The sequence below is a fragment of the Micromesistius poutassou genome (genome assembly GCF_964030765.1).
Source record: "Micromesistius poutassou genome assembly, chromosome: 16".
Taxonomy (NCBI): domain Eukaryota; kingdom Metazoa; phylum Chordata; class Actinopteri; order Gadiformes; family Gadidae; genus Micromesistius; species Micromesistius poutassou.
In genome coordinates, this window is record NC_140286.1 from 6,164,183 (window position 1) to 6,186,845 (window position 22,663).

Consider the following 22,663-nt stretch of genomic DNA (forward strand, 5'->3'; position numbering starts at 1 on the left):
ACTTAGATGTAGTCTAGAGCACAACCTTTACCGCAAAAAAATCCAGACACTGATCTTGAAAGTTCTCACTCCCTGAAGCAAGGGTCTTGTTCATTCTCTGTGGTCTGAACCACTGTTAAATACTTCCGTTTCACCTAAATGTAGTCTAGAGCACAATCTTTACCGAAAAGAAAATCCAGACACTGATTTCAAAAGTCCTGAATCCCTGTGGCACTGGAAAATGGAAATCCATGCATTGGCCGGGAATCGAACCCGGGTCAACTGCTTGGAAGGCAGCTATGCTCACCACTATACCACCAATGCATCATACCCATGGAAATTACTCGGAAATCATCGCACCCAAACTCAAATATCTGTGGAACGCTTCAATTTTTTTATTTTCCCTTATATTTAGTCTAAAGAGCAAATGACACTCTATAGAAACTATTGCGGTTGGTGTGGTTCCATGGTGTAATGGTTAGCACTCTGGACTCTGAATCCAGCGATCCCAGTTCAAATCTCGGTGGAACCTATTTGAGAGTGTAACTGCAGGCGTCATACCTGTGTTCTTTCTCTCATCGGTATTTCACCGAGGATATTGTTCATTCTCAATGGTCTGAACAGCGTTTTGTTTTGATTCAGTGAAAAGTAGTCTAGAGCACAATCTTCACAGAAAAACCAATCCACAATCTGATTTCCAAAGTCAACTCAATCCCTGGGACGTTGAAACATTGACACCAATGCATTGGCCGGGAATCGAACCCGGGTCAACTGCTTGGAAGGCAGCTATGCTCACCACTATACCACCAATGCCACAGCAAAAATTTACTCGGAATCATCGAGCACCAACTCAAATCTCGGTGGAGCGGCTACATCTTTCAGTTTCACTTATGTTTAGACTAAACAGAAACTGCCTGGAAGGCGGCTATGGACGCTCTATTAAAACTATTGTTAACGATATGTTTCCACGGCGTAACTTGCGTGGTTCTATGGTGTAACGGTTAGCACTCTGGACTCTGAATCCAGCGATCCGAGTTCAAATCTCGGTGGAACCTGTTAGAGCAGTGTAGCTTCAGAAGACAGCTTTACGCTGTTTCCCCTCATGCATTTTTCAATACCTAAACTTTAAACACTTTTTCAAATTTCTCCTTGGCCCATATGTAGTCTAGACCACCTTTCAGGAAAAATTCAAAGCATTTACAGTGATGAAAGCTGATGGGGTGGCCGAGTGGTTAAGGTGATGGACTGCTAATCCATTGTGCTCTGCACGCGTGGGTTCGAATCCCATCCTCATCGTTTTAACCATGCTTACACAAGTGCATCAATTTCCACTTCATGTAGAAAATATGATGGATCTTGGTCATTTTGCACCATTGTTCTACATGCACCATGTAGAAGATGTGATGAATCCTCGTCATGTGGCAGTCCTTGACGCCGCAAAATAAATCCAGATATTGATCACTGGAAAATGGAAAGCAATGCATTGGCCGGGAATCGAACCCGGGTCAACTGCTTGGAAGGCAGCTATGCTCACCACTATACCACCAATGCATCATGCCTATGGAAATTACTCGGAAATCATCGCACCCGAAGTCAAATATCTGTGGAACGCTTCAATTTTTTCATTTTCCCTTATATTTAGTCTAAAGAGCAAAGGACACTCTATAGAAACTATTGCGCTTCTCGTGGTTCCATGGTGTAATGGTTAGCACTCTGGACTCTGAATCCAGCGATTCTCGGTGGAACCTATTTGAGAGCGTAACTGCAGGCGTCATACCTGTGTTCTTTCTGTCATCGGTATTTCACCGAGGATATTGTTCATTCTCGATGGTCTGAACCACGGTTGCGTTTTGTTTTGCTTCAGTGAAAAGTAGTCTAGAGCACAATCTTCACAGAAAATCTAATCCACAATCTGATTTCCAAAGTCAACTCAATCCCTGGGACATTGACACCAATGCATTGGCCGGGAATCGAACCCGGGTCAACTGCTTGGAAGGCAGCTATGCTCACCACTATACCACCAATGCTACCAGGACTCAAACTGTACCCTTAATCACCCGTCCCAATCTCATATCTCGTTGGAACCTAGTTTGCTGTTGATCTACCAAGGACAACTCTGGACATGAAGGGTGTTGTTCATTCTCTATGGTCTGAACAACTGTTCAATTTTTCCGTTTCACTTAGATGTAGTCTAGAGCACAACCTTTACCGCAAAAAAATCCAGACACTGATCTTGAAAGTTCTCACTCGCTGAAGCAAGGGTCTTGTTCATTCTCTGTGGTCTGAACCACTGTTAAATACTTCCGTTTCACCTAAATGTAGTCTAGAGCACAATCTTTACCGAAAAGAAAATCCAGACACTGATTTCAAAAGTCCTGAATCCCTGTGGCACTGGAAAATGGAAGGCAATGCATTGGCCGGGAATCGAACCCGGGTCAACTGCTTGGAAGGCAGCTATGCTCACCACTATACCACCAATGCATCAGCCACATGTAAATTACTCGGAAATCATCGCAACCAAACTCAAATATCTGTGGAACGCTTCAATTTTTTCATTTTCCCTTATATTTAGTCTAAAGAGCAAAGGACACTCTATAGAAACTATTGCGGTTGGCGTGGTTCCATGGTGTAATGGTTAGCACTCTGGACTCTGAATCCAGCGATCCGAGTTCAAATCTCGGTGGAACCTATTTAAGAGCGTAACTGCAGGCGTCATACCTGTGTTCTTTCTCTCATCGGTATTTCACCGAGGATATTGTTCATTCTCGATGGTCTGAACCACGGTTGCGTTTTGTTTTGATTCAGTGAAAAGTAGTCTAGAGCACAATCTTCACAGAAAAACTAATCCACAATCTGATTTCCAAAGTCAACTCAATCCCTGGGACATTGAAAAATTGACACCAATGCATTGGCCGGGAATCGAACCCGGGTCAACTGCTTGGAAGGCAGCTATGCTCACCACTATACCACCAATGCCACAACAAAAATCTACTCGGAATCATCGAGCACAAACTGAAATCTCGGTGGAGCGGCTACATCTTTCAGTTTCACTTATGTTCAGACTAAACAGAAACTGCCTGGAAGGCAGCTATGGACGCTCTATTAAAACTATTGTTAATGATATGGTTCCACGGCCTAAATTGAATGGTTCCATGGTGTAACGGTTAGCACTCTGAATCCAGCGATCCGAGTTCAAATCTCGGTGGAACCTGTTAGAGCAGTGTAGCTTCAGGAGACAGCTCTACGCTGTTTCCCCTCATGCATTTTTCAATACCTAAACTTTAAACACTTTTTCAAATTTCTCCTTGGCCCATATGTAGTCTAGACCACCTTTCGGGAAAAATTCAAAGCATTTACAGTGATGCAAGCTGATGGGGTGGCCGAGTGGTTAAGGTGATGGACTGCTAATCCATTGTGCTCTGCACGCGTGGGTTCGAATCCCATCCTCATCGTTTTAACCATGCTTACACAAGTGCATCAAGTTCCACTTCATGTAGAAAATATGATGGATCATGGTCATTTTGCACCATTGTTCTACATGCACCATGTAGAACATGTGATGAATCCTCATCATGTGGCAGTCCTTGACGCCGCAAAATAAATCCAGATATTGATCTTGAAAGTCCAAACTCGCTTTGGCATCGGTAAAATGATAAAGTTGGATTGGCCGGGAATCGAACCTGGTCAATATAGTGGTGAGCTATGCTCACCACTATACCACCAATGCTACCAGGACTCAAACTGTACCCTTAATCACCCGTCCCAATCTCATATCTCGTTGGAACCTAGTTTGCTGTTGATCTACCAAGGACAACTCTGGACATGAAGGGTGTTGTTCATTCTCTATGGTCTGAACAACTGTTCAATTTTTCCGTTTCACTTAGATGTAGTCTAGAGCACAACCTTTACCGCAAAAAAATCCAGACACTGATCTTGAAAGTTCTCACTCCCTGAAGCAAGGGTCTTGTTCATTCTCTGTGGTCTGAACCACTGTTAAATACTTCCGTTTCACCTAAATGTAGTCTAGAGCACAATCTTTACCGAAAAGAAAATCCAGACACTGATTTCAAAAGTCCTGAATCCCTGTAGCACTGGAAAATGGAAAGCCATGCATTGGCCGGGAATCGAACCCGGGTCAACTGCTTGGAAGGCAGCTATGCTCACCACTATACCACCAATGCATCATACCCATGGAAATTACTCGGAAATCATCGCACCCAAACTCAAATATCTGTGGAACGCTTCAATTTTTTCATTTTCCCTTATATTTAGTCTAAAGAGCAAAGGACACTCTATAGAAACTATTGCGGTTGGTGTGGTTCCATGGTATAATGGTTAGCACTCTGGACTCTGAATCCAGCGATCCCAGTTCAAATCTCGGTGGAACCTATTTGAGAGTGTAAGTGCAGGCGTCATACCTGTGTTCGTTCTCTCATCGGTATTTCACCGAGGATATTGTTCATTCTCAATGGTCTGAACAGCGTTTTGTTTTGATTCAGTGAAAAGTAGTCTAGAGCACAATCTTCACAGAAAAACCAATCCACAATCTGATTTCCAATGTCAACTCAATCCCTGGGACGTTGAAACATTGACACCAATGCATTGGCCGGGAATCGAACCCGGGTCAACTGCTTGGAAGGCAGCTATGCTCACCACTATACCACCAATGCCACATCAAAAATTTACTCTGAATCATCGAGCACCAACTCAAATCTCGGTGGAGCGGCTACATCTTTCAGTTTCACTTATGTTTAGACTAAACAGAAACTGCCTGGAAGGCGGCTATGGACGCTCTATTAAAACTATTGTTAACGATATGTTTCCACGGCGTAACTTGCGTGGTTCCATGGTGTAACGGTTAGCACTCTGGACTCTGAATCCAGCGATCCGAGTTCAAATCTCGGTGGAACCTGTTAGAGCAGTGTAGCTTCAGAAGACAGCTCTACGCTGTATCCCCTCATGCATTTTTCAATACCTAAACTTTAAACACTTTTTCAAATTTCTCCTTGGCCCATATGTAGTCTAGACCACCTTTCGGGAAAAATTCAAAGCATTTACAGTGATGAAAGCTGATGGGGTGGCCGAGTGGTTAAGGTGATGGACTGCTAATCCATTGTGCTCTGCACGCGTGGGTTCGAATCCCATCCTCATCGTTTTAACCATGCTTACACAAGTGCATCAATTTCCACTTCATGTAGAAAATATGATGGATCTTGGTCATTTTGCACCATTGTTCTACATGCACCATGTAGAACATGTGATGAATCCTCGTCATGTGGCAGTCCTTGACGCCGCAAAATAAATCCAGATATTGATCTTGAAAGTCCAAACTCGCTTTGGCATCGGTAAAATGATAAAGATGCATTTGCCGGGAATCGAACCCGGGTCAACTGCTTGGAAGGCAGCTATGCTCACCACTATACCACCAATGCTACGACGATTCAAACTGTACCCTTAATCACCCGTCCCAATCTCATATCTCGTTGGAACCTAGTTTGCTGTTGATCTACCAAGGACAACTCTGGACATGAAGGGTGTTGTTCATTCTCTATGGTCTGAACAACTGTTCAATTTTTCCGTTTCACTTAGATGTAGTCTAGAGCACAACCTTTACCGCAAAAAAATCCAGACACTGATCTTGAAAGTTCTCACTCGCTGAAGCAAGGGTCTTGTTCATTCTCTGTGGTCTGAACCACTGTTAAATACTTCAGTTTCACCTAAATGTAGTCTAGAGCACAATCTTTACCGAAAAGAAAATCCAGACACTGATTTCAAAAGTCCTGAATCCCTGTGGCACTGGAAAATGGAAAGCAATGCATTGGCCGGGAATCGAACCCGGGTCAACTGCTTGGAAGGCAGCTATGCTCACCACTATACCACCAATGCATCATGCCTATGGAAATTACTCGGAAATCATCGCACCCGAAGTCAAATATCTGTGGAACGCTTCAATTTTTTCATTTTCCCTTATATTTAGTCTAAAGAGCAAAGGACACTCTATAGAAACTATTGCGCTTGTCGTGGTTCCATGGTGTAATGGTTAGCACTCTGGACTCTGAATCCAGCGATCCGAGTTCAAATCTCGGTGGAACCTATTTGAGAGCATAACTGCAGGCGTCATACCTGTGTTCTTTCTCTCATCGGTATTTCACCGAGGATATTGTTCATTCTCGATGGTCTGAACCACGGTTGCGTTTTGTTTTGCTTCAGTGAAAAGTAGTCTAGAGCACAATCTTCACAGAAAATCTAATCCACAATCTGATTTCCAAAGTCAACTCAATCCCTGGGACATTGACACCAATGCATTGGCCGGGAATCGAACCCGGGTCAACTGCTTGGAAGGCAGCTATGCTCACCACTATACCACCAATGCTACCAGGACTCAAACTGTACCCTTAATCACCCGTCCCAATCTCATATCTCGTTGGAACCTAGTTTGCTGTTGATCTACCAAGGACAACTCTGGACATGAAGGGTGTTGTTCATTCTCTATGGTCTGAACAACTGTTCAATTTTTCCGTTTCACTTAGATGTAGTCTAGAGCACAACCTTTACCGCAAAAAAATCCAGACACTGATCTTGAAAGTTCTCACTCGCTGAAGCAAGGGTCTTGTTCATTCTCTGTGGTCTGAACCACTGTTAAATACTTCCGTTTCACCTAAATGTAGTCTAGAGCACAATCTTTACCGAAAAGAAAATCCAGACACTGATTTCAAAAGTCCTGAATCCCTGTGGCACTGGAAAATGGAAGGCAATGCATTGGCCGGGAAACGAACCCGGGTCAACTGCTTGGAAGGCAGCTATGCTCACCACTATACCACCAATGCATCACCCACATGTAAATTACTCGGAAATCATCGCAACCAAACTCAAATATCTGTGGAACGCTTCAATTTTTTCATTTTCCCTTATATTTAGTCTAAAGAGCAAAGGACACTCTATAGAAACTATTGCGGTTGGCGTGGTTCCATGGTGTAATGGTTAGCACTCTGGACTCTGAATCCAGCGATCCGAGTTCAAATCTCGGTGGAACCTATTTAAGAGCGTAACTGCAGGCGTCATACCTGTGTTCTTTCTCTCATCGGTATTTCACCGAGGATATTGTTCATTCTCGATGGTCTGAACCACGGTTGCGTTTTGTTTTGATTCAGTGAAAAGAAGTCTAGAGCACAATCTTCACAGAAAAACTAATCCACAATCTGATTTCCAAAGTCAACTCAATCCCTGGGACATTGAAAAATTGACACCAATGCATTGGCCGGGAATCGAACCCGGGTCAACTGCTTGGAAGGCAGCTATGCTCACCACTATACCACCAATGCCACAACAAAAATCTACTCGGAATCATCGAGCACAAACTCAAATCTCGGTGGAGCGGCTACATCTTTCAGTTTCACTTATGTTCAGACTAAACAGAAACTGCCTGGAAGGCAGCTATGGACGCTCTATTAAAACTATTGTTAATGATATGGTTCCACGGCCTAAATTGAATGGTTCCATGGTGTAACGGTTAGCACTCTGGACTCTGAATCCAGCGATCCGAGTTCAAATCTCGGTGGAACCTGTTAGAGCAGTGTAGCTTCAGGAGACAGCTCTACGCTGTTTCCCCTCATGCATTTTTCAATACCTAAACTTTAAACACTTTTTCAAATTTCTCCTTAGCCCATATGTAGTCTAGACCACCTTTCGGGAAAAATTCAAAGCATTTACAGTGATGCAAGCTGATGGGGTGGCCGAGTGGTTAAGGTGATGGACTGCTAATCCATTGTGCTCTGCACGCGTGGGTTCGAATCCCATCCTCATCGTTTTAACCATGCTTACACAAGTGCATCAAGTTCCACTTCATGTAGAAAATATGATGGATCTTGGTCATTTTGCACCATTGTTCTACATGCACCATGTAGAACATGTGATGAATCCTCATCATGTGGCAGTCCTTGACGCCGCAAAATAAATCCAGATATTGATCTTGAAAGTCCAAACTCGCTTTGGCATCGGTAAAATGATAAAGATGCATTGTCCGGGAATCGAACCCGGGTCAACTGCTTGGAAGGCAGCTATGCTCACCACTATACCACCAATGCTACCAGGACTCAAACTGTACCCTTAATCACCCGTCCCAATCTCATATCTCGTGGGAACCTAGTTTGCTGTTGATCTACCAAGGACAACTCTGGACATGAAGGGTGTTGTTCATTCTCTATGGTCTGAACAACTGTTCAATTTTTCCGTTTCACTTAGATGTAGTCTAGAGCACAACCTTTACCGCAAAAAAATCCAGACACTGATCTTGAAAGTTCTCACTCGCTGAAGCAAGGGTCTTGTTCATTCTCTGTGGTCTGAACCACTGTTAAATACTTCCGTTTCACCTAAATGTAGTCTAGAGCACAATCTTTACCGAAAAGAAAATCCAGACACTGATTTCAATAGTCCTGAATCCCTGTGGCACTGGAAAATGGAAGGCAATGCATTGGCCGGGAATCGAACCCGGGTCAACTGCTTGGAAGGCAGCTATGCTCACCACTATACCACCAATGCATCATCCACATGTAAATTACTCGGAAATCATCGCACCCAAACTCAAATATCTGTGGAACGCTTCAATTTTTTCATTTTCCCTTGTATTTAGTCTAAAGAGCAAAGGACACTCTATAGAAACTATTGCAGTTGGCGTGGTTCCATGGTGTAATGGTTAGCACTCTGGACTCTGAATCCAGCGATCCGAGTTCAAATCTCGGTGGAACCTATTTGAGAGCGTAACTGCAGGCGTCATACCTGTGTTCTTTCTCTCATCGGTATTTCACTGAGGATATTGTTCATTCTCGATGGTCTGAACCACGGTTGCGTTTTGTTTTGATTCAGTGAAAAGTAGTCTAGAGCACAATCTTCACAGAAAAACTAATCCACAATCTGATTTCCAAAGTCAACTCAATCCCTGGGACATTGAAAAATTGACACCAATGCATTGGCCGGGAATCGAACCCGGGTCAACTGCTTGGAAGGCAGCTATGCTCACCACTATACCACCAATGCTACCAGGACTCAAACTGTACCCTTAATCACCCGTCCCAATCTCATATCTCGTGGGAACCTAGTTTGCTGTTGATCTACCAAGGACAACTCTGGACATGAAGGGTGTTGTTCATTCTCTATGGTCTGAACAACTGTTCAATTTTTCCGTTTCACTTAGATGTAGTCTAGAGCACAACCTTTACCGCAAAAAAATCCAGACACTGATCTTGAAAGTTCTCACTCGCTGAAGCAAGGGTCTTGTTCATTCTCTGTGGTCTGAACCACTGTTAAATACTTCCGTTTCACCTAAATGTAGTCTAGAGCACAATCTTTACCGAAAAGAAAATCCAGACACTGATTTCAAAAGTCCTGAATCCCTGTGGCACTGGAAAATGGAAGGCAATGCATTGGCCGGGAATCGAACCCGGGTCAACTGCTTGGAAGGCAGCTATGCTCACCACTATACCACCAATGCATCATCCACATGTGAATTACTCGGAAATCATCGCACCCAAACTCAAATATCTGTGGAACGCTTCAATTTTTTCATTTTCCCTTGTATTTAGTCTAAAGAGCAAAGGACACTCTATAGAAACTATTGCAGTTGGCGTGGTTCCATGGTGTAATGGTTGGCACTCTGGACTCTGAATCCAGCGATCCGAGTTCAAAGCTCGGTGGAACCTATTTGAGAGCGTAACTGCAGGCGTCATACCTGTGTTCTTTCTCTCATCGGTATTTCACTGAGGATATTGTTCATTCTCGATGGTCTGAACCACGGTTGCGTTTTGTTTTGATTCAGTGAAAAGTAGTCTAGAGCACAATCTTCACAGAAAAACTAATCCACAATCTGATTTCCAAAGGCAACTCAATACCACAACAAAAATCTACTCAGAATCATCGAGCACAAACTCAAATCTCGGTGGAGCGGCTACATCTTTCAGTTTCACTTATGTTTAGACTAAACAGAAACTGCCTGGAAGGCAGCTATGGACGCTCTATTAAAACTATTGTTAACGATATGTTTCCACGGCGTAACTTGCGTGGTTCCATGGTGTAACGGTTAGCACTCTGGACTCTGAATCCAGCGATCCGAGTTCAAATCTCGGTGGGACCTGTTAGAGCAGTGTAGCTTCAGAAGACAGCTCTACGCTGTTTCCCCTCATGCATTTTTCAATACCTAAACTTTAAACACTTTTTCAAATTTCTCCTTGGCCCATATGTAGTCTAGACCACCTTTCGGGAAAAATTCAAAGCATTTACAGTGATGCAAGCTGATGGGGTGGCCGAGTGGTTAAGGTGATGGACTGCTAATCCATTGTGCTCTGCACGCGTGGGTTCGAATCCCATCCTCATCGTTTTAACCATGCTTACACAAGTGCATCAATTTCCACTTCATGTAGAAAATATGATGGATCTTGGTCATTTTGCACCATTGTTCTACATGCACCATGTAGAACATGTGATGAATCCTCGTCATGTGGCAGTCCTTGACGCCGCAAAATAAATCCAGATATTGATCTTGAAAGTCCAAACTCGCTTTGGCATCGGTAAAATGATAAAGATGCATTGGCCGGGAATCGAACCCGGGTCAACTGCTTGGAAGGCAGCTATGCTCACCACTATACCACCAATGCTACGACGATTCAAACTGTACCCTTAATCACCCGTCCCAATCTCATATCTCGTTGGAACCTAGTTTGCTGTTGATCTACCAAGGACAACTCTGGACATGAAGGGTGTTGTTCATTCTCTATGGTCTGAACAACTGTTCAATTTTTCAGTTTCACTTAGATGTAGTCTAGAGCACAACCTTTACCGCAAAAAAATCCAGACACTGATCTTGAAAGTTCTCACTCGCTGAAGCAAGGGTCTTGTTCATTCTCTGTGGTCTGAACCACTGTTAAATACTTCAGTTTCACCTAAATGTAGTCTAGAGCACAATCTTTACCGAAAAGAAAATCCAGACACTGATTTCAAAAGTCCTGAATCCCTGTGGCACTGGAAAATGGAAAGCAATGCATTGGCCGGGAATCGAACCCGGGTCAACTGCTTGGAAGGCAGCTATGCTCACCACTATACCACCAATGCATCATGCCTATGGAAATTACTCGGAAATCATCGCACCCGAAGTCAAATATCTGTGGAACGCTTCAATTTTTTCATTTTCCCTTATATTTAGTCTAAAGAGCAAAGGACACTCTATAGAAACTATTGCGCTTGTCGTGGTTCCATGGTGTAATGGTTAGCACTCTGGACTCTGAATCCAGCGATCCGAGTTCAAATCTCGGTGGAACCTATTTGAGAGCATAACTGCAGGCTTCATACCTGTGTTCTTTCTCTCATCGGTATTTCACCGAGGATATTGTTCATTCTCGATGGTCTGAACCACGGTTGCGTTTTGTTTTGCTTCAGTGAAAAGTAGTCTAGAGCACAATCTTCACAGAAAATCTAATCCACAATCTGATTTCCAAAGTCAACTCAATCCCTGGGACATTGACACCAATGCATTGGCCGGGAATCGAACCCGGGTCAACTGCTTGGAAGGCAGCTATGCTCACCACTATACCACCAATGCTACCAGGACTCAAACTGTACCCTTAATCACCCGTCCCAATCTCATATCTCGTTGGAACCTAGTTTGCTGTTGATCTACCAAGGACAACTCTGGACATGAAGGGTGTTGTTCATTCTCTATGGTCTGAACAACTGTTCAATTTTTCCGTTTCACTTAGATGTAGTCTAGAGCACAACCTTTACCGCAAAAAAATCCAGACACTGATCTTGAAAGTTCTCACTCGCTGAAGCAAGGGTCTTGTTCATTCTCTGTGGTCTGAACCACTGTTAAATACTTCCGTTTCACCTAAATGTAGTCTAGAGCACAATCTTTACCGAAAAGAAAATCCAGACACTGATTTCAAAAGTCCTGAATCCCTGTGGCACTGGAAAATGGAAGGCAATGCATTGGCCGGGAATCGAACCCGGGTCAACTGCTTGGAAGGCAGCTATGCTCACCACTATACCACCAATGCATCAGCCACATGTAAATTACTCGGAAATCATCGCAACCAAACTCAAATATCTGTGGAACGCTTCAATTTTTTCATTTTCCCTTATATTTAGTCTAAAGAGCAAAGGACACTCTATAGAAACTATTGCGGTTGGCGTGGTTACATGGTGTAATGGTCAGCACTCTGGACTCTGAATCCAGCGATCCGAGTTCAAATCTCGGTGGAACCTATTTAAGAGCGTAACTGCAGGCGTCATACCTGTGTTCTTTCTCTCATCGGTATTTCACCGAGGATATTGTTCATTCTCGATGGTCTGAACCACGGTTGCGTTTTGTTTTGATTCAGTGAAAAGTAGTCTAGAGCACAATCTTCACAGAAAAACTAATCCACAATCTGATTTCCAAAGTCAACTCAATCCCTGGGACATTGAAAAATTGACACCAATGCATTGGCCGGGAATCGTACCCGGGTCAACTGCTTGGAAGGCAGCTATGCTCACCACTATACCACCAATGCCACAACAAAAATCTACTTGGAATCATCGAGCACAAACTCAAATCTCGGTGGAGCGGCTACATCTTTCAGTTTCACTTATGTTCAGACTAAACAGAAACTGCCTGGAAGGCAGCTATGGACGCTCTATTAAAACTATTGTTAATGATATGGTTCCACGGCCTAAATTGAATGGTTCCATGGTGTAACGGTTAGCACTCTGGACTCTGAATCCAGTGATCCGAGTTCAAATCTCGGTGGAACCTGTTAGAGCAGTGTAGCTTCAGGAGACAGCTCTACGCTGTTTCCCCTCATGCATTTTTCAATACCTAAACTTTAAACACTTTTTCAAATTTCTCCTTGGCCCATATGTAGTCTAGACCACCTTTCGGGAAAAATTCAAAGCATTTACAGTGATGCAAGCTGATGGGGTGGCCGAGTGGTTAAGGTGATGGACTGCTAATCCATTGTGCTCTGCACGCGTGGGTTCGAATCCCATCCTCATCGTTTTAACCATGCTTACACAAGTGCATCAAGTTCCACTTCATGTAGAAAATATGATGGATCTTGGTCATTTTGCACCATTGTTCTACATGCACCATGTAGAACATGTGATGAATCCTCATCATGTGGCAGTCCTTGACGCTGCAAAATAAATCCAGATATTGATCTTGAAAGTCCAAACTCGCTTTGGCATCGGTAAAATGATAAAGATGCATTGGCCGGGAATCGAACCCGGGTCAACTGCTTGGAAGGCAGCTATGCTCACCACTATACCACCAATGCTACCAGGACTCAAACTGTACCCTTAATCACCCGTCCCAATCTCATATCTCGTGGGAACCTAGTTTGCTGTTGATCTACCAAGGACAACTCTGGACATGAAGGGTGTTGTTCATTCTCTATGGTCTGAACAACTGTTCAATTTTTCCGTTTCACTTAGATGTAGTCTAGAGCACAACCTTTACCGCAAAAAAATCCAGACACTGATCTTGAAAGTTCTCACTCGCTGAAGCAAGGGTCTTGTTCATTCTCTGTGGTCTGAACCACTGTTAAATACTTCCGTTTCACCTAAATGTAGTCTAGAGCACAATCTTTACCGAAAAGAAAATCCAGACACTGATTTCAAAAGTCCTGAATCCCTGTGGCACTGGAAAATGGAAGGCAATGCATTGGCCGGGAATCGAACCCGGGTCAACTGCTTGGAAGGCAGCTATGCTCACCACTATACCACCAATGCAACATCCACATGTAAATTACTCGGAAATCATCGCACCCAAACTCAAATATCTGTGGAATGCTTCAATTTTTTCATTTTCCCTTGTATTTAGTCTAAAGAGCAAAGGACACTCTATAGAAACTATTGCAGTTGGCGTGGTTCCATGGTGTAATGGTTAGCACTCTGGACTCTGAATCCAGCGATCCGAGTTCAAATCTCGGTGGAACCTATTTGAGAGCGTAACTGCAGGCGTCATACCTGTGTTCTTTCTCTCATCGGTATTTCACTGAGGATATTGTTCATTCTCGATGGTCTGAACCACGGTTGCGTTTTGTTTTGATTCAGTGAAAAGTAGTCTAGAGCACAATCTTCACAGAAAAACTAATCCACAATCTGATTTCCAAAGTCAACTCAATCCCTGGGAAATTGAAAAATTGACACCAATGCATTGGCCGGGAATCGAACCCGGGTCAACTGCTTGGAAGGCAGCTATGCTCACCACTATACCACCAATGCTACCAGGACTCAAACTGTACCCTTAATCACCCGTCCCAATCTCATATCTCGTGGGAACCTAGTTTGCTGTTGATCTACCAAGGACAACTCTGGACATGAAGGGTGTTGTTCATTCTCTATGGTCTGAACAACTGTTCAATTTTTCCGTTTCACTTAGATGTAGTCTAGAGCACAACCTTTACCGCAAAAAAATCCAGACACTGATCTTGAAAGTTCTCACTCGCTGAAGCAAGGGTCTTGTTCATTCTCTGTGGTCTGAACCACTGTTAAATACTTCCGTTTCACCTAAATGTAGTCTAGAGCACAATCTTTACCGAAAAGAAAATCCAGACACTGATTTCAAAAGTCCTGAATCCCTGTGGCACTGGAAAATGGAAGGCAATGCATTGGCCGGGAATCGAACCCGGGTCAACTGCTTGGAAGGCAGCTATGCTCACCACTATACCACCAATGCATCATCCACATGTAAATTACTCGGAAATCATCGCACCCAAACTCAAATATCTGTGGAACGCTTCAATTTTTTCATTTTCCCTTGTATTTAGTCTAAAGAGCAAAGGACACTCTATAGAAACTATTGCAGTTGGCGTGGTTCCATGGTGTAATGGTTAGCACTCTGGACTCTGAATCCAGCGATCCGAGTTCAAATCTCGGTGGAACCTATTTGAGAGCGTAACTGCAGGCGTCATACCTGTGTTCTTTCTCTCATCGGTATTTCACTGAGGATATTGTTCATTCTCGATGGTCTGAACCACGGTTGCGTTTTGTTTTGATTCAGTGAAAAGTAGTCTAGAGCACAACCTTCACAGAAAAACTAATCCACAATCTGATTTCCAAAGTCAACTCAATCCCTGGGACATTGAAAAATTGACACCAATGCATTGGCCGGGAAACGAACCCGGGTCAACTGCTTGGAAGGCAGCTATGCTCACCACTATACCACCAATGCTACCAGGACTCAAACTGTACCCTTAATCACCCGTCCCAATCTCATATCTCGTGGGAACCTAGTTTGCTGTTGATCTACCAAGGACAACTCTGGACATGAAGGGTGTTGTTCATTCTCTATGGTCTGAACAACTGTTCAATTTTTCCGTTTCACTTAGATGTAGTCTAGAGCACAACCTTTACCGCAAAAAAATCCAGACACTGATCTTGAAAGTTCTCACTCGCTGAAGCAAGGGTCTTGTTCATTCTCTGTGGTCTGAACCACTGTTAAATACTTCCGTTTCACCTAAATGTAGTCTAGAGCACAATCTTTACCGAAAAGAAAATCCAGACACTGATTTCAAAAGTCCTGAATCCCTGTGGCACTGGAAAATGGAAGGCAATGCATTGGCCGGGAATCGAACCCGGGTCAACTGCTTGGAAGGCAGCTATGCTCACCACTATACCACCAATGCATCATCCACATGTGAATTACTCGGAAATCATCGCACCCAAACTCAAATATCTGTGGAACGCTTCAATTTTTTCATTTTCCCTTGTATTTAGTCTAAAGAGCAAAGGACACTCTATAGAAACTATTGCAGTTGGCGTGGTTCCATGGTGTAATGGTTGGCACTCTGGACTCTGAATCCAGCGATCCGAGTTCAAATCTCGGTGGAACCTATTTGAGAGCGTAACTGCAGGCGTCATACCTGTGTTCTTTCTCTCATCGGTATTTCACCGAGGATATTGTTCATTCTCGATGGTCTGAACCACGGTTGCGTTTTGTTTTGATTCAGTGAAAAGTAGTCTAGAGCACAATCTTCACAGAAAAACTAATCCACAATCTGATTTCCAAAGTCAACTCAATCCCTGGGACATTGAAAAATTGACACCAATGCATTGGCCGGGAATCGAACCCGGGGCAACGGCTTGGAAGGCAGCTATGCTCACCACTATACCACCAATGCCACAACAAAAATCTACTCAGAATCATCGAGCACAAACTCAAATCTCGGTGGAGCGGCTACATCTTTCAGTTTCACTTATGTTTAGACTAAACAGAAACTGCCTGGAAGGCAGCTATGGACGCTCTATTAAAACTATTGTTAATGATATGGTTCAACGGCCTAAATTGAATGGTTCCATGGTGTAACGGTTAGCACTCTGGACTCTGAATCCAGCGATCCGAGTTCAAATCTCGGTGGAACCTGTTAGAGCAGTGTAGCTTCAGAAGACAGCTCTACGCTGTTTCCCCTCATGCATTTTTCAATACCTAAACTTTAAACACTTTTTCAAATTTCTCCTTAGCCCATATGTAGTCTAGACCACCTTTCGGGAAAAATTCAAAGCATTTACAGTGATGCAAGCTGATGGGGTGGCCGAGTGGTTAAGGTGATGGACTGCTAATCCATTGTGCTCTGCACGCGTGGGTTCGAATCCCATCCTCATCGTTTTAACCATGCTTACACAAGTGCATCAAGTTCCACTTCATGTAGAAAATATGATGGATCTTGGTCATTTTGCACCATTGTTCTACATGCACCATGTAGAACATGTGATGAATCCTCATCATGTGGCAGTCCTTGACGCCGCAAAATAAATCCAGATATTGATCTTGAAAGTCCAAACTCGCTTTGGCATCGGTAAAATGATAAAGATGCATTGGCCGGGAATCGAACCCGGGTCAACTGCTTGGAAGGCAGCTATGCTCACCACTATACCACCAATGCTACCAGGACTCAAACTGTACCCTTAATCACCCGTCCCAATCTCATATCTCGTGGGAACCTAGTTTGCTGTTGATCTACCAAGGACAACTCTGGACATGAAGGGTGTTGTTCATTCTCTATGGTCTGAACAACTGTTCAATTTTTCCGTTTCACTTAGATGTAGTCTAGAGCACAACCTTTACCGCAAAAAAATCCAGACACTGATCTTGAAAGTTCTCACTCGCTGAAGCAAGGGTCTTGTTCATTCTCTGTGGTCTGAACCACTGTTAAATACTTCCGTTTCACCTAAATGTAGTCTAGAGCACAATCTTTACCGAAAAGAAAATCCAGACACTGATTTCAAAAGTCCTGAATCCCTGTGGCACTGGAAAATGGAAGGCAATGCATTGGCCGGGAATCGAACCCGGGTCAACTGCTTGGAAGGCAGCTATGCTCACCACTATACCACCAATGCATCATCCACATGTAAATTACTCGGAAATCATCGCACCCAAACTCAAATATCTGTGGAACGCTTCAATTTTTTCATTTTCCCTTGTATTTAGTCTAAAGAGCAAAGGACACTCTATAGAAACTATTGCAGTTGGCGTGGTTCCATGGTGTAATGGTTAGCACTCTGGACTCTGAATCCAGCGATCCGAGTTCAAATCTCGGTGGAACCTATTTGAGAGCGTAACTGCAGGCGTCATACCTGTGTTCTTTCTCTCATCGGTATTTCACTGAGGATATTGTTCATTCTCGATGGTCTGAACCACGGTTGCGTTTTGTTTTGATTCAGTGAAAAGTAGTCTAGAGCACAATCTTCACAGAAAAACTAATCCACAATCTGATTTCCAAAGTCAACTCAATCCCTGGGACATTGAAAAATTGACACCAATGCATTGGCCGGGAATCGAACCCGGGTCAACTGCTTGGAAGGCAGCTATGCTCACCACTATACCACCAATGCTACCAGGACTCAAACTGTACCCTTAATCACCCGTCCCAATCTCATATCTCGTGGGAACCTAGTTTGCTGTTGATCTACCAAGGACAACTCTGGACATGAAGGGTGTTGTTCATTCTCTATGGTCTGAACAACTGTTCAATTTTTCCGTTTCACTTAGATGTAGTCTAGAGCACAACCTTTACCGCAAAAAAATCCAGACACTGATCTTGAAAGTTCTCACTCGCTGAAGCAAGGGTCTTGTTCATTCTCTGTGGTCTGAACCACTGTTAAATACTTCCGTTTCACCTAAATGTAGTCTAGAGCACAATCTTTACCGAAAAGAAAATCCAGACACTGATTTCAAAAGTCCTGAATCCCTGTGGCACTGGAAAATGGAAGGCAATGCATTGGCCGGGAATCGAACCCGGGTCAACTGCTTGGAAGGCAGCTATGCTCACCACTATACCACCAATGCATCATCCACATGTGAATTACTCGGAAATCATCGCACCCAAACTCAAATATCTGTGGAACGCTTCAATTTTTTCATTTTCCCTTGTATTTAGTCTAAAGAGCAAAGGACACTCTATAGAAACTATTGCAGTTGGCGTGGTTCCATGGTGTAATGGTTGGCACTCTGGACTCTGAATCCAGCGATCCGAGTTCAAATCTCGGTGGAACCTATTTGAGAGCGTAACTGCAGGCGTCATACCTGTGTTCTTTCTCTCATCGGTATTTCACCGAGGATATTGTTCATTCTCGATGGTCTGAACCACGGTTGCGTTTTGTTTTGATTCAGTGAAAAGTAGTCTAGAGCACAATCTTCACAGAAAAACTAATCCACAATCTGATTTCCAAAGTCAACTCAATCCCTGGGACATTGAAAAATTGACACCAATGCATTGGCCGGGAATCGAACCCGGGGCAACTGCTTGGAAGGCAGCTATGCTCACCACTATACCACCAATGCCACAACAAAAATCTACTCAGAATCATCGAGCACAAACTCAAATCTCGGTGGAGCGGCTACATCTTTCAGTTTCACTTATGTTTAGACTAAACAGAAACTGCCTGGAAGGCAGCTATGGACGCTCTATTAAAACTATTGTTAATGATATGGTTCAACGGCCTAAATTGAATGGTTCCATGGTGTAACGGTTAGCACTCTGGACTCTGAATCCAGCGATCCGAGTTCAAATCTCGGTGGAACCTGTTAGAGCAGTGTAGCTTCAGAAGACAGCTCTACGCTGTTTCCCCTCATGCATTTTTCAATACCTAAACTTTAAACACTTTTTCAAATTTCTCCTTAGCCCATATGTAGTCTAGACCACCTTTCGGGAAAAATTCAAAGCATTTACAGTGATGCAAGCTGATGGGGTGGCCGAGTGGTTAAGGTGATGGACTGCTAATCCATTGTGCTCTGCACGCGTGGGTTCGAATCCCATCCTCATCGTTTTAACCATGCTTACACAAGTGCATCAAGTTCCACTTCATGTAGAAAATATGATGGATCTTGGTCATTTTGCACCATTGTTCTACATGCACCATGTAGAACATGTGATGAATCCTCATCATGTGGCAGTCCTTGACGCCGCAAAATAAATCCAGATATTGATCTTGAAAGTCCAAACTCGCTTTGGCATCGGTAAAATGATAAAGATGCATTGGCCGGGAATCGAACCCGGGTCAACTGCTTGGAAGGCAGCTATGCTCACCACTATACCACCAATGCTACCAGGACTCAAACTGTACCCTTAATCACCCGTCCCAATCTCATATCTCGTGGGAACCTAGTTTGCTGTTGATCTACCAAGGACAACTCTGGACATGAAGGGTGTTGTTCATTCTCTATGGTCTGAACAACTGTTCAATTTTTCCGTTTCACTTAGATGTAGTCTAGAGCACAACCTTTACCGCAAAAAAATCCAGACACTGATCTTGAAAGTTCTCACTCGCTGAAGCAAGGGTCTTGTTCATTCTCTGTGGTCTGAACCACTGTTAAATACTTCCGTTTCACCTAAATGTAGTCTAGAGCACAATCTTTACCGAAAAGAAAATCCAGACACTGATTTCAAAAGTCCTGAATCCCTGTGGCACTGGAAAATGGAAGGCAATGCATTGGCCGGGAATCGAACCCGGGTCAACTGCTTGGAAGGCAGCTATGCTCACCACTATACCACCAATGCAACATCCACATGTAAATTACTCGGAAATCATCGCACCCAAACTCAAATATCTGTGGAATGCTTCAATTTTTTCATTTTCCCTTGTATTTAGTCTAAAGAGCAAAGGACACTCTATAGAAACTATTGCAGTTGGCGTGGTTCCATGGTGTAATGGTTAGCACTCTGGACTCTGAATCCAGCGATCCGAGTTCAAATCTCGGTGGAACCTATTTGAGAGCGTAACTGCAGGCGTCATACCTGTGTTCTTTCTCTCATCGGTATTTCACTGAGGATATTGTTCATTCTCGATGGTCTGAACCACGGTTGCGTTTTGTTTTGATTCAGTGAAAAGTAGTCTAGAGCACAATCTTCACAGAAAAACTAATCCACAATCTGATTTCCAAAGTCAACTCAATCCCTGGGAAATTGAAAAATTGACACCAATGCATTGGCCGGGAATCGAACCCGGGTCAACTGCTTGGAAGGCAGCTATGCTCACCACTATACCACCAATGCTACCAGGACTCAAACTGTACCCTTAATCACCCGTCCCAATCTCATATCTCGTGGGAACCTAGTTTGCTGTTGATCTACCAAGGACAACTCTGGACATGAAGGGTGTTGTTCATTCTCTATGGTCTGAACAACTGTTCAATTTTTCCGTTTCACTTAGATGTAGTCTAGAGCACAACCTTTACCGCAAAAAAATCCAGACACTGATCTTGAAAGTTCTCACTCGCTGAAGCAAGGGTCTTGTTCATTCTCTGTGGTCTGAACCACTGTTAAATACTTCCGTTTCACCTAAATGTAGTCTAGAGCACAATCTTTACCGAAAAGAAAATCCAGACACTGATTTCAAAAGTCCTGAATCCCTGTGGCACTGGAAAATGGAAGGCAATGCATTGGCCGGGAATCGAACCCGGGTCAACTGCTTGGAAGGCAGCTATGCTCACCACTATACCACCAATGCATCATCCACATGTAAATTACTCGGAAATCATCGCACCCAAACTCAAATATCTGTGGAACGCTTCAATTTTTTCATTTTCCCTTGTATTTAGTCTAAAGAGCAAAGGACACTCTATAGAAACTATTGCAGTTGGCGTGGTTCCATGGTGTAATGGTTAGCACTCTGGACTCTGAATCCAGCGATCCGAGTTCAAATCTCGGTGGAACCTATTTGAGAGCGTAACTGCAGGCGTCATACCTGTGTTCTTTCTCTCATCGGTATTTCACTGAGGATATTGTTCATTCTCGATGGTCTGAACCACGGTTGCGTTTTGTTTTGATTCAGTGAAAAGTAGTCTAGAGCACAACCTTCACAGAAAAACTAATCCACAATCTGATTTCCAAAGTCAACTCAATCCCTGGGACATTGAAAAATTGACACCAATGCATTGGCCGGGAAACGAACCCGGGTCAACTGCTTGGAAGGCAGCTATGCTCACCACTATACCACCAATGCTACCAGGACTCAAACTGTACCCTTAATCACCCGTCCCAATCTCATATCTCGTGGGAACCTAGTTTGCTGTTGATCTACCAAGGACAACTCTGGACATGAAGGGTGTTGTTCATTCTCTATGGTCTGAACAACTGTTCAATTTTTCCGTTTCACTTAGATGTAGTCTAGAGCACAACCTTTACCGCAAAAAAATCCAGACACTGATCTTGAAAGTTCTCACTCGCTGAAGCAAGGGTCTTGTTCATTCTCTGTGGTCTGAACCACTGTTAAATACTTCCGTTTCACCTAAATGTAGTCTAGAGCACAATCTTTACCGAAAAGAAAATCCAGACACTGATTTCAAAAGTCCTGAATCCCTGTGGCACTGGAAAATGGAAGGCAATGCATTGGCCGGGAATCGAACCCGGGTCAACTGCTTGGAAGGCAGCTATGCTCACCACTATACCACCAATGCATCATCCACATGTGAATTACTCGGAAATCATCGCACCCAAACTCAAATATCTGTGGAACGCTTCAATTTTTTCATTTTCCCTTGTATTTAGTCTAAAGAGCAAAGGACACTCTATAGAAACTATTGCAGTTGGCGTGGTTCCATGGTGTAATGGTTGGCACTCTGGACTCTGAATCCAGCGATCCGAGTTCAAATCTCGGTGGAACCTATTTGAGAGCGTAACTGCAGGCGTCATACCTGTGTTCTTTCTCTCATCGGTATTTCACCGAGGATATTGTTCATTCTCGATGGTCTGAACCACGGTTGCGTTTTGTTTTGATTCAGTGAAAAGTAGTCTAGAGCACAATCTTCACAGAAAAACTAATCCACAATCTGATTTCCAAAGTCAACTCAATCCCTGGGACATTGAAAAATTGACACCAATGCATTGGCCGGGAATCGAACCCGGGGCAACGGCTTGGAAGGCAGCTATGCTCACCACTATACCACCAATGCCACAACAAAAATCTACTCAGAATCATCGAGCACAAACTCAAATCTCGGTGGAGCGGCTACATCTTTCAGTTTCACTTATGTTTAGACTAAACAGAAACTGCCTGGAAGGCAGCTATGGACGCTCTATTAAAACTATTGTTAATGATATGGTTCAACGGCCTAAATTGAATGGTTCCATGGTGTAACGGTTAGCACTCTGGACTCTGAATCCAGCGATCCGAGTTCAAATCTCGGTGGAACCTGTTAGAGCAGTGTAGCTTCAGAAGACAG

General features: G+C 43.6%; 61 non-coding genes across 61 annotated transcripts; 25 read left to right on the forward strand and 36 right to left on the reverse strand.

The window, feature by feature from the left end:
• Positions 1-231: 231 nt before the first annotated feature.
• On the reverse strand, positions 232-303 carry AC3HAE_031501 (transfer RNA glycine (anticodon UCC)). Its single transcript has one exon. It is a non-coding gene; the product is annotated as a tRNA-Gly (tRNA).
• A 417-nt stretch (positions 304-720) lies between these two features.
• AC3HAE_031502 (transfer RNA glycine (anticodon UCC)) lies at positions 721-792 on the reverse strand. The gene has a single exon. It is a non-coding gene; the product is annotated as a tRNA-Gly (tRNA).
• Positions 793-1,193: 401 nt separating this feature from the next.
• Positions 1,194-1,275, forward strand: AC3HAE_031336 (transfer RNA serine (anticodon GCU)). Its single transcript has one exon. It is a non-coding gene; the product is annotated as a tRNA-Ser (tRNA).
• A 183-nt stretch (positions 1,276-1,458) lies between these two features.
• Positions 1,459-1,530, reverse strand: AC3HAE_031503 (transfer RNA glycine (anticodon UCC)). Its single transcript has one exon. It is a non-coding gene; the product is annotated as a tRNA-Gly (tRNA).
• Positions 1,531-1,934: 404 nt separating this feature from the next.
• AC3HAE_031504 (transfer RNA glycine (anticodon UCC)) lies at positions 1,935-2,006 on the reverse strand. The gene has a single exon. It is a non-coding gene; the product is annotated as a tRNA-Gly (tRNA).
• Positions 2,007-2,388: 382 nt separating this feature from the next.
• AC3HAE_031505 (transfer RNA glycine (anticodon UCC)) lies at positions 2,389-2,460 on the reverse strand. Its single transcript has one exon. It is a non-coding gene; the product is annotated as a tRNA-Gly (tRNA).
• A 136-nt stretch (positions 2,461-2,596) lies between these two features.
• On the forward strand, positions 2,597-2,668 carry AC3HAE_031337 (transfer RNA glutamine (anticodon CUG)). Its single transcript has one exon. It is a non-coding gene; the product is annotated as a tRNA-Gln (tRNA).
• A 215-nt stretch (positions 2,669-2,883) lies between these two features.
• AC3HAE_031507 (transfer RNA glycine (anticodon UCC)) lies at positions 2,884-2,955 on the reverse strand. The gene has a single exon. It is a non-coding gene; the product is annotated as a tRNA-Gly (tRNA).
• A 394-nt stretch (positions 2,956-3,349) lies between these two features.
• Positions 3,350-3,431, forward strand: AC3HAE_031339 (transfer RNA serine (anticodon GCU)). The gene has a single exon. It is a non-coding gene; the product is annotated as a tRNA-Ser (tRNA).
• Positions 3,432-4,088: 657 nt separating this feature from the next.
• Positions 4,089-4,160, reverse strand: AC3HAE_031508 (transfer RNA glycine (anticodon UCC)). The gene has a single exon. It is a non-coding gene; the product is annotated as a tRNA-Gly (tRNA).
• A 417-nt stretch (positions 4,161-4,577) lies between these two features.
• On the reverse strand, positions 4,578-4,649 carry AC3HAE_031509 (transfer RNA glycine (anticodon UCC)). Its single transcript has one exon. It is a non-coding gene; the product is annotated as a tRNA-Gly (tRNA).
• A 170-nt stretch (positions 4,650-4,819) lies between these two features.
• AC3HAE_031340 (transfer RNA glutamine (anticodon CUG)) lies at positions 4,820-4,891 on the forward strand. Its single transcript has one exon. It is a non-coding gene; the product is annotated as a tRNA-Gln (tRNA).
• A 159-nt stretch (positions 4,892-5,050) lies between these two features.
• On the forward strand, positions 5,051-5,132 carry AC3HAE_031341 (transfer RNA serine (anticodon GCU)). The gene has a single exon. It is a non-coding gene; the product is annotated as a tRNA-Ser (tRNA).
• Positions 5,133-5,793: 661 nt separating this feature from the next.
• Positions 5,794-5,865, reverse strand: AC3HAE_031510 (transfer RNA glycine (anticodon UCC)). The gene has a single exon. It is a non-coding gene; the product is annotated as a tRNA-Gly (tRNA).
• Positions 5,866-6,001: 136 nt separating this feature from the next.
• On the forward strand, positions 6,002-6,073 carry AC3HAE_031342 (transfer RNA glutamine (anticodon CUG)). Its single transcript has one exon. It is a non-coding gene; the product is annotated as a tRNA-Gln (tRNA).
• Positions 6,074-6,280: 207 nt separating this feature from the next.
• On the reverse strand, positions 6,281-6,352 carry AC3HAE_031513 (transfer RNA glycine (anticodon UCC)). Its single transcript has one exon. It is a non-coding gene; the product is annotated as a tRNA-Gly (tRNA).
• A 382-nt stretch (positions 6,353-6,734) lies between these two features.
• AC3HAE_031514 (transfer RNA glycine (anticodon UCC)) lies at positions 6,735-6,806 on the reverse strand. The gene has a single exon. It is a non-coding gene; the product is annotated as a tRNA-Gly (tRNA).
• Positions 6,807-6,942: 136 nt separating this feature from the next.
• AC3HAE_031343 (transfer RNA glutamine (anticodon CUG)) lies at positions 6,943-7,014 on the forward strand. The gene has a single exon. It is a non-coding gene; the product is annotated as a tRNA-Gln (tRNA).
• A 215-nt stretch (positions 7,015-7,229) lies between these two features.
• On the reverse strand, positions 7,230-7,301 carry AC3HAE_031515 (transfer RNA glycine (anticodon UCC)). The gene has a single exon. It is a non-coding gene; the product is annotated as a tRNA-Gly (tRNA).
• Positions 7,302-7,471: 170 nt separating this feature from the next.
• On the forward strand, positions 7,472-7,543 carry AC3HAE_031344 (transfer RNA glutamine (anticodon CUG)). The gene has a single exon. It is a non-coding gene; the product is annotated as a tRNA-Gln (tRNA).
• A 159-nt stretch (positions 7,544-7,702) lies between these two features.
• Positions 7,703-7,784, forward strand: AC3HAE_031345 (transfer RNA serine (anticodon GCU)). Its single transcript has one exon. It is a non-coding gene; the product is annotated as a tRNA-Ser (tRNA).
• Positions 7,785-8,445: 661 nt separating this feature from the next.
• On the reverse strand, positions 8,446-8,517 carry AC3HAE_031516 (transfer RNA glycine (anticodon UCC)). The gene has a single exon. It is a non-coding gene; the product is annotated as a tRNA-Gly (tRNA).
• A 136-nt stretch (positions 8,518-8,653) lies between these two features.
• On the forward strand, positions 8,654-8,725 carry AC3HAE_031347 (transfer RNA glutamine (anticodon CUG)). Its single transcript has one exon. It is a non-coding gene; the product is annotated as a tRNA-Gln (tRNA).
• Positions 8,726-8,940: 215 nt separating this feature from the next.
• Positions 8,941-9,012, reverse strand: AC3HAE_031517 (transfer RNA glycine (anticodon UCC)). The gene has a single exon. It is a non-coding gene; the product is annotated as a tRNA-Gly (tRNA).
• Positions 9,013-9,394: 382 nt separating this feature from the next.
• AC3HAE_031518 (transfer RNA glycine (anticodon UCC)) lies at positions 9,395-9,466 on the reverse strand. Its single transcript has one exon. It is a non-coding gene; the product is annotated as a tRNA-Gly (tRNA).
• A 567-nt stretch (positions 9,467-10,033) lies between these two features.
• Positions 10,034-10,105, forward strand: AC3HAE_031348 (transfer RNA glutamine (anticodon CUG)). Its single transcript has one exon. It is a non-coding gene; the product is annotated as a tRNA-Gln (tRNA).
• Positions 10,106-10,264: 159 nt separating this feature from the next.
• AC3HAE_031349 (transfer RNA serine (anticodon GCU)) lies at positions 10,265-10,346 on the forward strand. Its single transcript has one exon. It is a non-coding gene; the product is annotated as a tRNA-Ser (tRNA).
• Positions 10,347-10,553: 207 nt separating this feature from the next.
• AC3HAE_031520 (transfer RNA glycine (anticodon UCC)) lies at positions 10,554-10,625 on the reverse strand. The gene has a single exon. It is a non-coding gene; the product is annotated as a tRNA-Gly (tRNA).
• A 382-nt stretch (positions 10,626-11,007) lies between these two features.
• AC3HAE_031521 (transfer RNA glycine (anticodon UCC)) lies at positions 11,008-11,079 on the reverse strand. Its single transcript has one exon. It is a non-coding gene; the product is annotated as a tRNA-Gly (tRNA).
• Positions 11,080-11,215: 136 nt separating this feature from the next.
• AC3HAE_031351 (transfer RNA glutamine (anticodon CUG)) lies at positions 11,216-11,287 on the forward strand. Its single transcript has one exon. It is a non-coding gene; the product is annotated as a tRNA-Gln (tRNA).
• A 207-nt stretch (positions 11,288-11,494) lies between these two features.
• AC3HAE_031522 (transfer RNA glycine (anticodon UCC)) lies at positions 11,495-11,566 on the reverse strand. Its single transcript has one exon. It is a non-coding gene; the product is annotated as a tRNA-Gly (tRNA).
• A 382-nt stretch (positions 11,567-11,948) lies between these two features.
• On the reverse strand, positions 11,949-12,020 carry AC3HAE_031524 (transfer RNA glycine (anticodon UCC)). Its single transcript has one exon. It is a non-coding gene; the product is annotated as a tRNA-Gly (tRNA).
• A 665-nt stretch (positions 12,021-12,685) lies between these two features.
• AC3HAE_031352 (transfer RNA glutamine (anticodon CUG)) lies at positions 12,686-12,757 on the forward strand. The gene has a single exon. It is a non-coding gene; the product is annotated as a tRNA-Gln (tRNA).
• A 159-nt stretch (positions 12,758-12,916) lies between these two features.
• Positions 12,917-12,998, forward strand: AC3HAE_031353 (transfer RNA serine (anticodon GCU)). The gene has a single exon. It is a non-coding gene; the product is annotated as a tRNA-Ser (tRNA).
• Positions 12,999-13,205: 207 nt separating this feature from the next.
• AC3HAE_031525 (transfer RNA glycine (anticodon UCC)) lies at positions 13,206-13,277 on the reverse strand. Its single transcript has one exon. It is a non-coding gene; the product is annotated as a tRNA-Gly (tRNA).
• Positions 13,278-13,659: 382 nt separating this feature from the next.
• Positions 13,660-13,731, reverse strand: AC3HAE_031526 (transfer RNA glycine (anticodon UCC)). The gene has a single exon. It is a non-coding gene; the product is annotated as a tRNA-Gly (tRNA).
• Positions 13,732-13,867: 136 nt separating this feature from the next.
• On the forward strand, positions 13,868-13,939 carry AC3HAE_031354 (transfer RNA glutamine (anticodon CUG)). The gene has a single exon. It is a non-coding gene; the product is annotated as a tRNA-Gln (tRNA).
• Positions 13,940-14,154: 215 nt separating this feature from the next.
• On the reverse strand, positions 14,155-14,226 carry AC3HAE_031527 (transfer RNA glycine (anticodon UCC)). The gene has a single exon. It is a non-coding gene; the product is annotated as a tRNA-Gly (tRNA).
• A 382-nt stretch (positions 14,227-14,608) lies between these two features.
• On the reverse strand, positions 14,609-14,680 carry AC3HAE_031528 (transfer RNA glycine (anticodon UCC)). Its single transcript has one exon. It is a non-coding gene; the product is annotated as a tRNA-Gly (tRNA).
• Positions 14,681-14,816: 136 nt separating this feature from the next.
• AC3HAE_031355 (transfer RNA glutamine (anticodon CUG)) lies at positions 14,817-14,888 on the forward strand. Its single transcript has one exon. It is a non-coding gene; the product is annotated as a tRNA-Gln (tRNA).
• A 215-nt stretch (positions 14,889-15,103) lies between these two features.
• Positions 15,104-15,175, reverse strand: AC3HAE_031529 (transfer RNA glycine (anticodon UCC)). Its single transcript has one exon. It is a non-coding gene; the product is annotated as a tRNA-Gly (tRNA).
• A 382-nt stretch (positions 15,176-15,557) lies between these two features.
• On the reverse strand, positions 15,558-15,629 carry AC3HAE_031530 (transfer RNA glycine (anticodon UCC)). The gene has a single exon. It is a non-coding gene; the product is annotated as a tRNA-Gly (tRNA).
• Positions 15,630-16,294: 665 nt separating this feature from the next.
• On the forward strand, positions 16,295-16,366 carry AC3HAE_031356 (transfer RNA glutamine (anticodon CUG)). Its single transcript has one exon. It is a non-coding gene; the product is annotated as a tRNA-Gln (tRNA).
• A 159-nt stretch (positions 16,367-16,525) lies between these two features.
• Positions 16,526-16,607, forward strand: AC3HAE_031358 (transfer RNA serine (anticodon GCU)). Its single transcript has one exon. It is a non-coding gene; the product is annotated as a tRNA-Ser (tRNA).
• A 207-nt stretch (positions 16,608-16,814) lies between these two features.
• AC3HAE_031532 (transfer RNA glycine (anticodon UCC)) lies at positions 16,815-16,886 on the reverse strand. The gene has a single exon. It is a non-coding gene; the product is annotated as a tRNA-Gly (tRNA).
• Positions 16,887-17,268: 382 nt separating this feature from the next.
• Positions 17,269-17,340, reverse strand: AC3HAE_031533 (transfer RNA glycine (anticodon UCC)). The gene has a single exon. It is a non-coding gene; the product is annotated as a tRNA-Gly (tRNA).
• Positions 17,341-17,476: 136 nt separating this feature from the next.
• Positions 17,477-17,548, forward strand: AC3HAE_031359 (transfer RNA glutamine (anticodon CUG)). The gene has a single exon. It is a non-coding gene; the product is annotated as a tRNA-Gln (tRNA).
• Positions 17,549-17,763: 215 nt separating this feature from the next.
• Positions 17,764-17,835, reverse strand: AC3HAE_031535 (transfer RNA glycine (anticodon UCC)). The gene has a single exon. It is a non-coding gene; the product is annotated as a tRNA-Gly (tRNA).
• Positions 17,836-18,217: 382 nt separating this feature from the next.
• On the reverse strand, positions 18,218-18,289 carry AC3HAE_031536 (transfer RNA glycine (anticodon UCC)). Its single transcript has one exon. It is a non-coding gene; the product is annotated as a tRNA-Gly (tRNA).
• A 423-nt stretch (positions 18,290-18,712) lies between these two features.
• Positions 18,713-18,784, reverse strand: AC3HAE_031537 (transfer RNA glycine (anticodon UCC)). Its single transcript has one exon. It is a non-coding gene; the product is annotated as a tRNA-Gly (tRNA).
• A 170-nt stretch (positions 18,785-18,954) lies between these two features.
• Positions 18,955-19,026, forward strand: AC3HAE_031360 (transfer RNA glutamine (anticodon CUG)). The gene has a single exon. It is a non-coding gene; the product is annotated as a tRNA-Gln (tRNA).
• A 159-nt stretch (positions 19,027-19,185) lies between these two features.
• On the forward strand, positions 19,186-19,267 carry AC3HAE_031361 (transfer RNA serine (anticodon GCU)). Its single transcript has one exon. It is a non-coding gene; the product is annotated as a tRNA-Ser (tRNA).
• A 207-nt stretch (positions 19,268-19,474) lies between these two features.
• On the reverse strand, positions 19,475-19,546 carry AC3HAE_031538 (transfer RNA glycine (anticodon UCC)). Its single transcript has one exon. It is a non-coding gene; the product is annotated as a tRNA-Gly (tRNA).
• A 382-nt stretch (positions 19,547-19,928) lies between these two features.
• AC3HAE_031539 (transfer RNA glycine (anticodon UCC)) lies at positions 19,929-20,000 on the reverse strand. Its single transcript has one exon. It is a non-coding gene; the product is annotated as a tRNA-Gly (tRNA).
• Positions 20,001-20,136: 136 nt separating this feature from the next.
• AC3HAE_031363 (transfer RNA glutamine (anticodon CUG)) lies at positions 20,137-20,208 on the forward strand. Its single transcript has one exon. It is a non-coding gene; the product is annotated as a tRNA-Gln (tRNA).
• Positions 20,209-20,423: 215 nt separating this feature from the next.
• AC3HAE_031540 (transfer RNA glycine (anticodon UCC)) lies at positions 20,424-20,495 on the reverse strand. The gene has a single exon. It is a non-coding gene; the product is annotated as a tRNA-Gly (tRNA).
• Positions 20,496-20,877: 382 nt separating this feature from the next.
• Positions 20,878-20,949, reverse strand: AC3HAE_031541 (transfer RNA glycine (anticodon UCC)). The gene has a single exon. It is a non-coding gene; the product is annotated as a tRNA-Gly (tRNA).
• Positions 20,950-21,085: 136 nt separating this feature from the next.
• On the forward strand, positions 21,086-21,157 carry AC3HAE_031364 (transfer RNA glutamine (anticodon CUG)). Its single transcript has one exon. It is a non-coding gene; the product is annotated as a tRNA-Gln (tRNA).
• A 215-nt stretch (positions 21,158-21,372) lies between these two features.
• Positions 21,373-21,444, reverse strand: AC3HAE_031542 (transfer RNA glycine (anticodon UCC)). Its single transcript has one exon. It is a non-coding gene; the product is annotated as a tRNA-Gly (tRNA).
• A 382-nt stretch (positions 21,445-21,826) lies between these two features.
• AC3HAE_031544 (transfer RNA glycine (anticodon UCC)) lies at positions 21,827-21,898 on the reverse strand. Its single transcript has one exon. It is a non-coding gene; the product is annotated as a tRNA-Gly (tRNA).
• A 665-nt stretch (positions 21,899-22,563) lies between these two features.
• AC3HAE_031365 (transfer RNA glutamine (anticodon CUG)) lies at positions 22,564-22,635 on the forward strand. The gene has a single exon. It is a non-coding gene; the product is annotated as a tRNA-Gln (tRNA).
• Positions 22,636-22,663: the final 28 nt, after the last annotated feature.